Genomic DNA, 15,457 nt, shown 5'->3' with positions numbered 1-15,457 from the left:
ATATTATTTACATTTTATTAGATACATTAAATAAATTTCAACATTTTGACAAAAGTGTCAATATGGGTTCCCTGTCAAAGAGGTGTTCATTCGACCCTCTGGTTTATTTGTTAAAAATTGTATCAGGGGTGACATGATAACTTCTTTTCGATAGTATCGACTGTAGATTCTAAAAATTCAAAATAATAGCTGCACTTTTTGTAGCAGTCACATTCTTTTAAGAACGGTGCAATAAGAAACGTTCGAAAACGTTCAAAACCACGTCATTCACTTAATCTGACAGATACAGAATTATCGATACTATCGACAAGTTATTATTCCTCCCCAGGTTTTTAGCCCAGATTTTTTATTTATTTCTCTACCAATGAGTTAACACTATAGGAGTCGTACTGTATTAAAGGCGCAATTTCCTAAGCCTTTAAAAATGGCAATATTTGAAATAAAATAATTACGTCCTCCTCATTTATGTTAAAATTTTTAGATTGATGTATACGTAAACATTTGACTTTCATCAGTTGTGGGATGGTTTAATATTTATTTTGGACGAGATAAGTTTGCAATATTTTGCTGGGCTTGACACATTTTAACTGTTTGAAACATGCTACACGAGACTCCCCAATATCCAGAAACTTTTCATCATACCTCTCCCTCGGAAGCAAAATTAAATTTAGACGAAGCGTCTCCATAAAGAAATTTAGGAAATGCCTTTCGTAAAATTTGACTGCGCCAAATTTTTCAATATTCTCTCCAGGAAAAATATATTATTATGTGTATGGATTTTCTTCTCCAGGGGAATGTGAAGAATATTATTTATCAAGAAAGTGTATCAGTTTCAAAAGAAGATATTGAATGACAACCGGACCAAAGGAGACAAATATTTTCGGAGAAAAGTGTTTCTTCGTGTATCTCACCATGATCCCAATATACCTCCTTTAAATGATTACAATATCTTGTTTCACACTTGAGTGAACAACTTTTCCATATAGTTTGGAGGAGGTTAGGGTTGGTAAAAGGGATTTTCAAGTAAAAAGAATACAAGAAAAAAATTTAATAGTGTTCAAAGAAGATCTCTTTGGATGAGCACTATCGTCGCGTTTCACGTTTTAATGTCACTCTTTGGGGGGTAAATTGCATTTTTCTGTCGTGGCATTTTCTCTTTTGTAAGAAAATCAGCATCTTTACGAAAAAATCATCAGTATTCAAATTATTTATCAGAAAAAAGGCAAGAAAAAAAAAACGGTAAGACCAAATGAAGACATTCATATGTAAAATTGAGGATAAACTGTTTGTGAAATGTGATTCAAAATTTGTAAGTAAATTCTCGTGTAATATGTGAAAAGCGTCTTCGACATTTTCTTCTTCGTTTTTTTTTTTCATTCCTTTTTCAGTATCTTGACAAAATATTGGAAAATTCCCAAGAGAAATTTTGTTCAGTCACAAGTGAAATTGTGCAATTGTTGTATGTCAAACAGGAATATAACATTCTTCCACTTGGTACTGTATCTTATTCATAATTTTGGCCTTCTTTTGTATAATCTTCTTCAATGACACAAGAGCTCTAATGTTACAGCGACAGCTGAATGATTAAAGAGATATTCAAAGATGGATAAAGAAACTTTGATATAAAATATAATATTCGTTTTTTTTTTCTTCTCACCTCCTAGTATATCTTACACTCTGTAAACCATGGGATACTGCTGTGTTGATTTAGAAAAGTGGAAGCTTTTGGTATACATGATTATACAAAGCAAAAGTTTCAAAAGACGACAAGTCAAGCAAAAAGTATACACAGAGTCTAAGGACATAGGCAAAAAAATTAAATTATGTACTGCAACTCGAGAAAAACTGTATAGACACCAAAAAGCTTTTCTGATACAACGTCTCTCTCTCATAATTAATGGAACTTTATATGACTTTAAGTTCTATTTCTGTATATCATTTTCTTTTTTTTCAATATATCTTTCCATTCCCTGGTACTTTACTTAAAGTAATAAATACCAACATATTTTGGAATACACAAGTTTGATGAGGATGAAAAAATATCTGTGAACTTTCAATGACTTATTTCTTTGGAAACTTTAGAAGTGATACATTTTGAATTGATAAAGAAGACTTCTATTTGTTATTCATGCATTACATAATTTTATGTTGAAAACTTGAACCGTATTACCTAACGTACTGCTATAACTTCCGTCCAACTTTTCAGCTTCCTCTATCGAAATATTTGCTGAATAAAGTATATATCGTATAATATTGAATGAATAAATTGATCAACTTTAAAGTCCACTGAAAGAAAATTTTAAAAAAGTTTTTGATTAAAAACTTTAAAGTATTTACTTGAAATGGAGGTCTTTGGAGATAACTTCCTATCATACTCAGATGACTATTGAAACATATTGACATAAAACTTTCAAGAATAGAGTTATTAAAGTATTTGCTGCATGATTCAATAGCTTAAACTGTTATGCAACTTGTCATTTTCTGTTCCAAATCAAACATTAAAAGCTACTGATAGACCCAGATAAGCTTAGAAAAATGGAGATTCTCTACAGGAGACTTCGAAATAATACTCCCAATTTGCGATTAATGGGACAAAATCGCTCTGAGGAAGCTGCTTTAGAACAAGTATTTGGATCATGGTGAGTTCCTCGCCTGCCGAATACGAGAATTTTTGTTTTTTGTCGCCTGGGTTGTCTGAGTAGTTCTGGGAAGGTCTATCTCAGTGAAATTGGCTCGACGTGATTCTTCACAACGCCAATTATAGTATCTCAATAAGGAATTCTAGAAGTCGTCCGGAAACATGAACCACTCACAGGGAAAGTCCTCCAACTCGAAACCGAGTTGGTCAAAGAAACTTGGTATATTCCCTAATTTGGACCTAAAGCATTAATTGGTTATAGACCTAAATTTCAGAGATTTTTTGTTCACCATATATGATCAAGATTCTGGAAAAAGGTTAGGAAAGTTTTTCTATCAGATACAATTATAAAACAATCTTGAATGATAGTGATTCGAAGACTGAAAAGCATCAGGAAGAACACCAAATTTTCCGGATGGAACATAGTGCTGGAAAAACGTCTCTGGGAAGAAAATTAAAGGGTTTTAAAGTGTAGTCCACAAATGAGATTGTCCCCGAAGAAGTACTTCACCCCTAGCTGAAGTTCCTTATTGCCAGAAATACCAATTTATATCAGAAAACCACGTCCAAAACATCCCCTGTTTTGTCCCACTACTGTGCCCCAGATTGGGGATGTTAGTGACAAAATGGTACATTAAACATTTTCCGTTTTCCAAGAAAACCCATTCATTTTCTGCGGTCCATATAATCCATTTTTTTTTTCAAAGTCAATATCTGTGGTTACTATGGGGCATAAAACATTCTAAAATAGCTTCTTGGTTTTTTAGAATAATTCCTCAAATTCAAAATACAAAAAAGTATCCTATAAACAACTGCAATCTCCCCTAAAGGACTGGGACCTTTGGAAAATCCGAAATCATTTTTTTAGTGATATAATAACGAAAAAAATGTTTTGTGATATTTTTAGTTTTAGAAGTTGCCTGGGCGCATATTTCTTCCATATACAAACATATCATCGAATATCATTAATTAAAACGGTTGTTCAAAATTAAAAGTTAAAAAGACTGTTGGAAAGGTATTCCTCAGCCCAATGGGGTAATGTTTATATTCAGGGGCATGACATTTCCTTTGTTTCCCATGTCTTTCTAGCGTGCCGAAAAAACTTTGGAGTTTATTATCTATTTTCTGTGATTGTAGAGTGAATTAGCAAATAATACAAATAAGAAATAAAAGCCAATTTATATAGATTAGGCAACCGAAAATCCCAAATTGACAATCTACGTAGTTTTGGAAATATCTCGTGAAATGTGTACGAAAACAGAAAAAAATTTACACTAAAACTGGTCGCATTTTCCAGAGCTAATGTCACCCCCTGTTTATATTCATTAAAAAGGTCTTGGAAAGGTCTCTGCTCCACCGGTGACAATTTCCAATAAGTTATGAGCCAACTTAAACCAGTAGGGGTCTAAATGGGGGGGGAATGCATCATATAGCCTATTCTCCTCAATTCCTTGTTCAACTCCAATTAGGCTAGATGCCTGGTAGGCCCCGGTACACTCAGTTGAGTGATAGAAGATTAGGTAGCCAATCCTAGTGGGAAGTCACGAACCTGAGGCTAACGAAAAAGGGATCTGGTCCTTCTAGAGAGGGTTTCGTGAGCTTCTCCCCGTAAAAGCAAGATTGTTACGGAAACTCTCAAGGAGCCTACGGTAAGAAGGACTTTTCGACAGCGACCTATGCTACATTTCTGAAGCGAGCTGACAGAGAGTCGCCAGGATTAGAGCCTAATACGGGCTTCAGACCTAAAGCTTAGCCATAAGGCTTAACAGCTCTAATTTCTTATTGATTTTTTTTTTTTTTTTTGAAAACTTAATTTAGGATTGAATTATGGATTCAAGACCTGTTAGATTATGAAAAACCAATAAACTTGGTTGCTTTTTAGGATTTTGAGGCTTTCCGGAATTGAGCTAAACCTCTAGTCTGAAGACCAGTAATGAATCGATAACTAACTTTAATTCAAAATTCGACAGTAATGATTATCAGTCATTTGGGCGATTTTTTGACTTAGTTCAAATCGGTCATGAACCAGTAAACTTGGAAAAGGGAATGGCACAGTGGAAAACTTTATACAAACTCGTCGAACTAGTGAACGTTAAGCTTTTCTTCATCAATTGTATCTCTAAATAACTTTATTACTTGTAGATAAATAATTCGATCTTAAGTACTTTCAGGGTATAGCATCTAAGTCATGAGATCGTGCAATTCACAGAGGTAATACGCTTAATACCCTTTTTATATGGGTGAATAAATTTGTTAAGGTTTCTTAAAGTTGTTTCATAGCTTTTTAAACTCATTATTTGAGGTTTTGTACTCCAGATAATTCGAAAATCCATTTATATTGATAAGTTTAAAAAAAATCCCTGGGGCAAGATCTGAATTAGGTTATTCTACCCTTATGCCCTAGACACAATTACAACTTAAGCCGAGACACAGCTTAACGTAATTTATAATCAAAATAATGATTAGACGAAATTCTCACCAGTTTCCCGCTAAGTAAGCCGTTTCTCAATTTAAGTCGAAAGACAGATTAATCAGAAACTGATGGCAATTTAATCTGATTATTATTTTTATTATAATTACGTAAGCCGTCTCTCGGCTTAAGTCGTAAAAGTGTCTAGGGCATTATGCTGTCTACACTCTAGAAGCAATTTCCGTAAAAAATTGCTCTTTTTAGAAATTTCTAACGTTTCTGTTTACAAGGATAAGGGAAATTTTCTTTAAAAATGCATTTTTAAAAAAAAGTTCTACTAGTGTGTAGACGCCATTAGTCATTGTGGTATGAAATTTTCTATGAGAATTTTCTTTATTTATGTGAATGTGTTTTCACCATCTCTTCATCAATATAATTTCAATTTTGACTTTTTGAGATCGTGGTAAAACATTCTGAATTGTTGAGGAAACATTACATTTCGTTTTATTCTTAGTACCAACACACTTCTAGAGATAATCTATTTAAGATCCAGTATTTATATCAATGAAAATTTACGTCTTTGGTGATTGAAATATCTCACAAGTGTGTGTATATTAAGCAATTGAGTAACAAACATGAAAATTCTTTTGAGTTCAATTCTACCAACAATAAAAATTCTTACTGTGTGTGAAGTAAGTATTCTTTTTTTGATTCTTTTGGAACACTTGAGGCTACAGTTAAAAATGTTCCTCAGACAGCGAAAACTTGAGAAAAAAAATTGTTATACAGTATTATTATGTATATGTTTTATGAGATAAAGAAGTTTGCAATATGTTTTCGTTTTTTTTTTGTGTATATTTCAGAAAACATGGTAACGAAAAATTGAGCAAATTTATGCAAGAACATGAGATTAGAGCAGAGGATTTAATCTGTTGGTGTATAGCCCACCCACAAAAGGGATCCGTTTTGCCATTGTAATGTCTACAAGAGGAGGATCTGCGATAGGGATAAGACAGAGTATATTTAATTTGAGTGAAGCAAACATATCATTTTACATTTTATTTAAGGGAGGAAAGAAGAAAAAAGAAGGTAACGTAAGCAGTATAAGAAGAAAAGAGATATTAATTTCTTATAAAGTGTGAAAATTCTCAACCACCAGTCACCACAAGAGAAATTCATCACAACAACAAAGGAAAAAAGGAAGAAAACACAAACATTTTCATGGGGATGGCAGTGAAACATTTCAATATGCAGATTTCCCAGGGCTACACTTAAATAATGCGTGACCCCACGTCACTCTATGACACTTTAATACATTACGCGCCCCGTGGCGGTTGCTGATATAAATTCTCTTCCTTTTTTTCTGTGCTTTATGCTTTTAAGAAAGAATATGTTTTAACTAAACAAGGATTTTGTTGAGAGGAACCACACATGTAATCCATTGTACAAGTATGAATAAGTTATGGCATAGGGATAATTGTGTATTGAAATTTTTAGTAAGGATAATAATTTCTCACGCATTTTTTTCACAGTTTTCTGTTCCACGCCATGTGTACTCACGCTCAATAACGCACGAGAGCAAGAAGAACACATGGCAAAGAGAATTTCGCAGAGTGCTTGAAAGTTACGTGTTGAAACATTCTTCAAACCTTCGTTGTTGAGGTCATTTACATCGGCCATTGGATTAGATTAGATTCAAACTGTCCCATTTGTCCCAAGAAGATTTCGAAGTAATGGCCTCTACACATTGGGAGCAATTTTTGTCAAAAATTGGTTTTTTGAAGGAAATTCCCTGCAGTGTTGTAGGGGGAAACGTCAAATTTCTGACAAAAACGCAATTTTTGACGAAAATTGCTCCCAATGTGTAGACGCCTTAACACTTGACATTTAATCTAACCTTATTTTATGGTTTTATTGGTAATTCGACAGAAACAAATTACGATTGTGAACTTTTACAGCTTTCTTTAATTCCTTAAGGACGATTGGGACACCGGTGTCCCAAAAACAAAAACCATTTTTTCTGACTATTTAGAGGACATGATAACTTTCTATAATTAAAAAACTGTTTTTGTTTTCGGAACAATGGTGTCTCACTCGTCGTCAAAGGGTTAAAGAAATTAAATCCTAATTACGCTGGCACACCTTTTCAATTGGGTGAATTTCAATCGATTGAAATTTTACCTCTTACTCTTTCAAACTGAAATAAGGTATTTTTGTATCTTTCCGTCAATTGAAAATTGAAATTGAAATTTCAATTTTAAATTTCATTTGACAGAAAGAGACACCCATATCTGATTTCAGTTTGAGAGAGTAAGAGATAAAATTTCAATCGGTTGAAATTCACTCAATTGAAAAGATGTGCCAGCGCCATAAGGCTCCGGTATGAATTTTAGATCAAGAAAATTTCATGAAATCGAAATTGAAATCCCTTTTTCTCACACGTTTTGCATATGTCTATCTCACTCTTATGCACTCTTCTTCTTCTTATTTTAAACATCACAACAAAACTTTTAATATGGTGAGGTAAATAGACTCATTGTTTGAATCATATTGGATTCAAACTGTCCAAATTGTCCCAATTTTTTTAGAGCGCGCGAACAGATATTTGGAGTAAGTTTGACGTGCAACGTAACCTCATTTAAGGCTTTTTAGTGGAAAAGTATCTTATTTTTCTTATTTTTCAAATAAATATAAATCAAAAATAATAATTTGAGCTTGTAAAAAATGTTAGAAAACTTTAAAAGGCACCGTAGCCAGAAAAAATTAGGCCGTCTTAAGACTAGAGATTTAGCCTAGTTTCCGAAGATCTCAAAATCCTAGCAATCAATTTAATTTGTTTTTCAGATTCAAATAGATTAATTCCCCCTAATAGTCCATTTCTAAAGCAAAATTTTCCAAAACTTTTCGACTGATTAAAAATTAGGGAAGTGAAGCCTTATACCGGCTTCAGACTGGAAGTTTAGCCCAGTTCCCGAAGGTTTCGAAATTCAAAAAAATAAACAATTTTGTTGATTTTTTAAAATCTAATGGATGATTTTCCTTAATGTCTAATCCAAAACAACAATTTCCTCAAAAATCTTGTCTGATAAGGAATTATAAGATTTAAGCCATATAGTTAAGCCTCAGGTCTAAAGCCAGTATTATGGCTAAGTCTTAGGTCTGAAGCTTGTATTACAGTAAGCACAGATATGCAGTCAGATAAAATTTGTTATACTAATTGATACTAGTTATTCTATGGAAATATACTAGTAGAAGCAATAAAACTCGGCTTCGACAAAATTCCCGCTCTTTCGAGCCAATAGTCTCTTTCCCAGGACCAGAACTACTGAGGGTGGTGAGGACGACTGTCAAGCGAGTATCTTATAGGACTAGTAACGAATAGGCTAGGCATGCATGTAGAGATAGGGAGAACTCTCTCTCTCTTCTTGACAAACCGTCGGTCGTGCAGTGAAAACGTGTTTAGGGCGGTGGCAGCCAAAATCCCGAAAGCCAAAATCCCGAAAGCCAAAATCCCGAACGCCAAAATCCCGAAAAGGCCAAAATCCCGAAAGCCAAAATCCCGAAAGCCAAAATCCCGAATTTTTAAAATCCTGAAAGGGATGAAATTATATGGAGGAAAATGTTTAGAATAATTTCCCAAGGCACAGAAGATTTCCCTTTGCCTCCAGCAACAGCGAGTGCAATCGTGGGAGTAACTATGATACTTTTAAGAATTCGGGATTTTGGCTTTCGGGATTTTGGCCTATTCGGGATTTTGGCTTTCGAGATTTTGGCGTTCGGGATTTTGGCTTTCGGGATTTTGACCGGGACCCGTTTAGGGATAGCTCCTTGCAGACAGGCTAGGGCCCACCCCAGTTTTTGTTTATAAGCCAGTCCATTTCCCAATTTAATAATTTGTTAATTTACATTGTCCCCACATAGATAATGAACAAAAATTTTAACTGGAAGTTTTGAGCAATGTGTCTAACCTCACAAAAAAGGCATAACCTGTCAAGATTAGATTCGAATTTTGGGACAATCTCAGTCTAATGCGGTAAATAATGGCCTATAAGTTATCCAGTTTAAAAATAAGAATTTTTAGTAAGGAACTCTGCCGAGACACCGGGAAGAGGATTGTTGAATCACCTGTTGAAGGCTAGAATTTGTATTCGGGTCGAAGGACAAAAGTTTTCAATTTCACAAGACTTATTTACAAGAAGAACTTTCACAAAATTTGCACGTGGCTTCTCACTTGATTTCTTAGAAAAAGTTATAAAACAAAATAATGCTTGTCAAAATGGCAGAAAAGAATGGAATGAAGTTGGTTTCAATTCTGGTTTTTGAATTCAGCGACAGTTTGAATGCATACTGCTCCCTGTCAATTCGAGCAACAAAAAAAAAGATCCAACAGGCGAAGAAAAGCTTAGTGTCATGTATGTGACTGTTTTCTTACGTGCCTCGTCTCACTTTATTATTATTACATCGTCCAGACTTGGGACGAAGAAAAGAGAGAGAATGCCAAAGCATAAAATGACCACCATCCCTAATAAGATAAAATCACTCAAGGGATATTTGATGATCTGCCGTGTGAAAGTGGATTAAAGAAGTTTGTCTTGGTTATTCATAATTTCGTTTGAGGTGTAATTCACCCAAAATGCCCACGAGACCAGACAATACCAAAATGGAAATGCTTTTTGTTACTATCGCAACAAATCTGATCCTTTCAAACATCATGGGTGTAATTCTTTTGTTAAACAGACTCCCCCACCCAAGTATCACGTGGATAATTCAATTGGTGGAGTACGTATTGTGATTCGGACTAAATGTGTATTGTCTCCGTCTTTATTGATTTTTTTTGCAGATTTTTCCCTCTTCAATTGTTTAATTGATGTGTCGGCAACTTTGCAATTTCATTAAATGTACGGAGCTTTTGCCCAAAAGATCAAACACCATGGAACTTGTTTGAATAAATATCTTTTCAAATTATCTTATTATATCATTTACATTAAAACAGAACACTCGTAAATTAAACAAAGTGTTTTTTAAGATGAAAAAGCTCTCCTTGGCAAACTTTTTAATTATCATCCAAAAGTTTTAAAGTTAAGCGAGAGACATCTAAATTGAAAGAATAATGTATCACTCCTGAAGACTCTATTATGCATGTACAATTAAAAGTTCAACTTATCCTTAAAAGCTAGCTGTACAAAAAAAATGAGATTGTAGAGAATCTCAGCTAAAACCTGAGAATACAGTCATCTTTTCAATGTTAAAGGACAATATTAGTTATACACAACTTTGTCCTTAGTCGTTAAGTATTTAAGTTTAATTGATCTATCTTCCCCATCTTCCCCTAATGTCCATCACCTTTAAGGAGAGATAATAACAGGAAAGAAGAATATCTCACGATAATATCGCTGGTTTGATATAGCAAGGAAACAAGTTGACTTTGGGTTTGTTTTTGCGTTTTTGCTATTCTGTCCTTTATTCTATTTTTCCTAAACTTTTCTTGGCTTTTGTTTACAATAAGAACATTAAGAGAAACGTTTTGAATAAATTTTACCATGCGGAAACTCTATTATACTTGATTTTAAATAAAATTAATAAAATAATAAGAGAATGAATGAGTCAAAATGGTAAGAAACAGGAGATAAGACTGTACCACAGCTAAACTGCGTAGTTTTTACATGAATAATGACTTGAAAATGGTGATTGAGAGGTTCTATTTTTGGCGCCATTTTTATAAAATCGAACATTGACGTCAAATCAGTTGCGTTCACTGACTCCAACAACAAAGATCTTGACAGTAAACTTTGAAGATTTTTCGGTGCAATTCGAACACATTTAACGCCAGAAAAATTCCTGGTGACCTAAAGGAGATTCGAACCCATGATGACTGCATCATAGAGCGAGTGGTCTACCACTTGACCCATTCAGTGCCCCTAAGGGCCTGGACTCGAGAATATTTAACCTCTAAAATTTGGCAGTAAATCCTAAGTCAATGATACATCTTTACTACTAAAATTTACAGGCTTAATATTCTTGAGGATCAGCCTGTATCTATTTGCGCCCTAAGCGCTGTAGTTTTTTTTAATCGAAGTTTTCACTTCGATTAAAGATTGTAATATATTTATCCTTAAGGACAAATGGAACACCGAACCGATGTCCCAAAAACAAAAACAACTCTTTGGACTAAAGAAAGTTATTTTGTCCTCTAAATAGCCCGAAAATTTGATTTTTATTTTTGGGATACCGGTGTCCTATTTGTCCTTAAAGGGTTAACAACTATTAATTCAATAAATTCTCAAAAATTATTGCAATTGCTGTCATTTTGGAAATTGTAAATTATTGACAACTGGCCTAAACCTCTAGGCTAAAAACCGTTTAAGTCGTATAACACGGGTTGTAGACTGGACTAGGGGAATTCTAAATAACAAGCCATTTTTATTATTGTTCGAAATGTAATTAATAATTTATTCTTTGGATTCTTTGATTGAAAGCTTTGGCAAAAAATCGGAGTATTTTGATTTGAAAAGAACGAATTTTCTTGCGAACACCGGAAGAGCTCCGATAATTTATTCTTTCGCAAAATTTTTGTTTGATAAAAATTAGGGAAATTAAGCCATATAGCTAAAACCTTATGACCTAATGGTGGACTTAAACCGAGAAATGGCTTAATGAAAAATTGATGGGAACGATGGAAATGTAGTCCAATCAATACATTCATTCATTCATTCATTTTCAACCGCTTATCCCTATTGGGGTCGCGGGCGTCCAATCAATACTTTGATTATAATTACATCAAGCCGTCGTCGCTCGGCTTAAGCTATAAGTTATAAGTCTGTCCAAGAATATTTTAAAAAATTATTAAAACTGATTGTTGTCCGAATTTCGAGACCTTCGAGAATTAGGCTAAACCTGCTAAACTTCCAATCTGAAACCCGTATAATATCGAAGGGAACGAATTAACGGGAGTCAAATTAAATGTGCCCTAATTCCCTGTTCCGGTCTTATTTGATTTTCAAATTTTCCACTGAAATATTCTTAAACAATTCTCCTAGGACTACAAGGATTTAATCACCGGAAGAGAAACAAAATGCGAAACCGTAAAATCTCTTCCTGTAAAATCCATGTAAAACCCAGCTAATTTATTTTCTAAAATTCTAAAGTTGATACTCTTTAAAGAGTATTTTAAAGAGATTATTCCTTTACCTCAATATCTAAATGTTACCCAATTAGGACAGCATATATGTATGGCATTTGGCAAAGCCCTATAAATCTTAAAGTTCAAAATTGAGAAGGCCATTCAGTGAAAATCTTGTTTAAGATAATATATTGCCTTAAGGGGATAATTAACGCAAATTATTGATGATACCTCATGATATATTAAAGTATCTAATAAAGGCAGCATACATATTTATCAGGCCAGGTGTTCTCAAATGGTTACCTCGGGTCCTTACTTAAACATATTATTTATGCAATGAATAGATGGTCCTTCATACCTCTGTAGCCAAACTTCAACAATAAATACCATGAGAGGATTACATATCATATTTTCCTGACTCGGCGAATTAATCTTTCCAATCGATACAAATTTTATGGAGCAAATCTGGAAAATATTCTACCGAACTTCAATGAACGTCTTGGAAGTTCAATGAAACTTCGTGACAGGATTGGCAAGCAAAAAGTGCATTCATAAGCACTTTTATATAGAATCTGACATATTTTTTTTTTTGCAATTTTCACGAACAACTTTTCGACTCGAACTGATAAGGTGTGAAGTGTAAACTTTTAATTGCATTTTTTCCCCTAACAAAGCACTGTCTTTTTCGCCTCTGTGCTTTCACATTTTTCCCCGTGCTCAATGTAATTAAAAATGGTAAATTTGATTAAACAAACTATCGACAGAAACAGTATGCACAAAGTGCTGTTTCTCGAAGATTATATTGTTTATTGCGTTATTTAAAGGGTTCATGGAAGAGAAATAAATTAATTATGAAGGTGGGATCCCGGGGAATTCTGAATGTTGCTTTTCCTTCACGGCTTCATATTGAATTACTTCCACTTGAAGAGCTCTTATGGTGCTCATAAGAAGTACATAGTGTATGAAAGAGGCTGCTCATTTATACAATAAACTTTGCAAACTTGTATATTGACTGCTGAGGAATATATCACAACTCCCAGCAGTTGTTTTTAATGCTGAAAAATCAAAAATTTAAGGGATTATGCTCGTGAGGTCTGGCATCAGTGAATGGGACTTAATTCCTTTTAATTCATATGCTATTAATCGCTAAATGCGTTAAGTCTAGCTTAAACTATTGCAAGTCAATCATAAAACATATGGCTGGATCTCTATTGGATATTATGTAGATTGTACTAAAGACCACGGCAGCTTAGTCGTCAATCCTCTGTTTTAATGGGACAGAAGTCTTAGGTTCGAAACTCAAGTCAGACCATCCAGAATTTATTGATAGAGATATTTTTGTTTCCAATCTGTAACCTGATTGCGTCTCCCGCCGACTCACCAATACCGGCCTCACCAGGTAAACGACAGAAAACCAGTAACATAGTTATTTTATGTCTTTCATACAATCGAGTAATTTGCTGACTATAAATTTTATGCTAATTAATTCTTTTTTAAGAAAGCTTGCAAGCACATGAGATTTAAAGCTTCACCAAGTCAATGAAGTAGGCCATCTTGCCTATCCAACACAGGGCAAGATGTTACTAGCCCAATATTATTAAAGACATTTCCTATACTCTTAAACAAAAGCTATACTCAGGTGCTTAAAGTAAGTCTTTAATAATTACTTTTAAGTCCTTAATTAAGACATCTTTGGGGCTAAAGTTGTGACATCTGGGAAAAAAATATCGAAATTGGAATAGAAAATGCGAAGGATATGTGCTACACTTTGACAAAAATGTTTCGGAAAAAAACATTTCAGGAAAGCATAACCTCAAAATGTTATCAAAAATACGATTTCCTTCGCATTTTTTCAGTTTCAGAGATGAGCCTATCAAAAATGAAAATTTGTTGCCCTGAGCTCTTAATACGCCCAAGATATAGAGCTCCATGTTCCCGATTGCTCGAACCAACCCATACTGTTCTCCTCTTCAAACGAATTTGCGTCCCCGTTCTGGTAATGCCTTACAAAGTCAATTTTGATTTGGTAAAGTTAACTGAGGACCTTCCATTTAGACAAATTTGGGAATGTAATTTTGCCCACAAAAGTGTACTAAATTCCTCTAAATCTTCCTTGTCATGCACTCATCTTTCTATCCAGAACCGTATTGTAAAAAATAACTGATATTCTGCCAAAACTTCCCTGTAGCTCGTAATCCGAAAATCTAAGTTACCAAAAAGATTCCTTCCGGAAAGATTAACCTTTTCTCTAGTAGCACTAGAACATAAAGGTACCCCAAAGAGCACCAAACTCTGGTATTTCATCCCTTTAGTCCCACAAACTCATGTTCCTGGTGTTTAAGTGTACCAGATTTACGGTATTCCTTTTTCTAAATTTGAAGGAGACTTGAGCAGATTGTCCGGCATGAGTTGATGCTATCTCAACCAGAATACGAACAAACAGACCGTAGTATTGATTACGATTTTGAAGTATTTTTATAATTTTTCTGGAGAAATAAAAAAGATCTGTAAAGGTTTACAGCCGTAAGGTAACTACTTAAAAAGTACTTAGTCAAAAGGCCTTAATTAAGTACTCATTGAAAGTACTTTTAATGTCTTTAATGAAAACTGCTGACTGTCACAAAGTCCTTGATTAAGTACATAGGGTCTTTGCAGAGTTATGCCATTTTAAATCCACATTTTGTATTCCACAACTCCTTAAAGTTAAGTAATTTAGATAATAACGTATTAAGTGCTGTGCTTAATTTATTATCCTGGTACTAAGAAACAGCAATGATCTCAAAGCACTGGTTTCCTCCCAACGGTTAAACCACCGATTGGTAATTGAATTAACATTATAGATGACTCTCGGAGCGGCGCTGATTTCTCCTAATAGCGTTCCTATTGGTAGCCAACAAATTACCTCTACGGGAGGGGTATCGTAGAGAATTTTAGTATTGAGACTTAGTTCGTTTCGGATTGTCGTAGGGAATTGTAAGAGAAACGCTAAGGGTTCTGGAAAATCCTCTGATGACCAAGGCGCTCATTCATCTGATAGCCTTAAGGACTTCCACCCTTATAGATTCCCTGAATGGATCTAATAGTCTCAAGCTTTTATCACAACTTAAAATTATGACATCAAAATTCACATCCTATTTCCTGAAACGTTTCGCATATCGTCGCTTGGATCACCAAATGTCGTACTGTGATTACGAAATCACACGTGCTTCATTGCGTTCTTTCTGAACATCCCTTTACATGGTGTCAGAAGTCGTGAACAATGCCTGATCCACCAGAAGAAAATAGATGG

At 34.3% G+C, this 15,457-nt stretch overlaps 1 protein-coding gene across 2 annotated transcripts in view; it reads right to left on the bottom strand.

Moving 5' to 3' along the window:
* The window catches only part of LOC129799276 (allatostatin-A receptor-like), a 149,484-nt gene that overhangs the window by 120,179 nt on the left and 13,848 nt on the right, over positions 1-15,457 (bottom strand). The window lies entirely within an intron of this gene.

This window comes from Phlebotomus papatasi, chromosome 1 (genome assembly GCF_024763615.1).
Source record: "Phlebotomus papatasi isolate M1 chromosome 1, Ppap_2.1, whole genome shotgun sequence".
Taxonomy (NCBI): Eukaryota; Metazoa; Arthropoda; class Insecta; order Diptera; family Psychodidae; genus Phlebotomus; species Phlebotomus papatasi.
The sequence above is the reverse complement of the archived record's forward strand: the minus strand, read 5'-3'. Positions and strand labels throughout refer to the sequence as shown.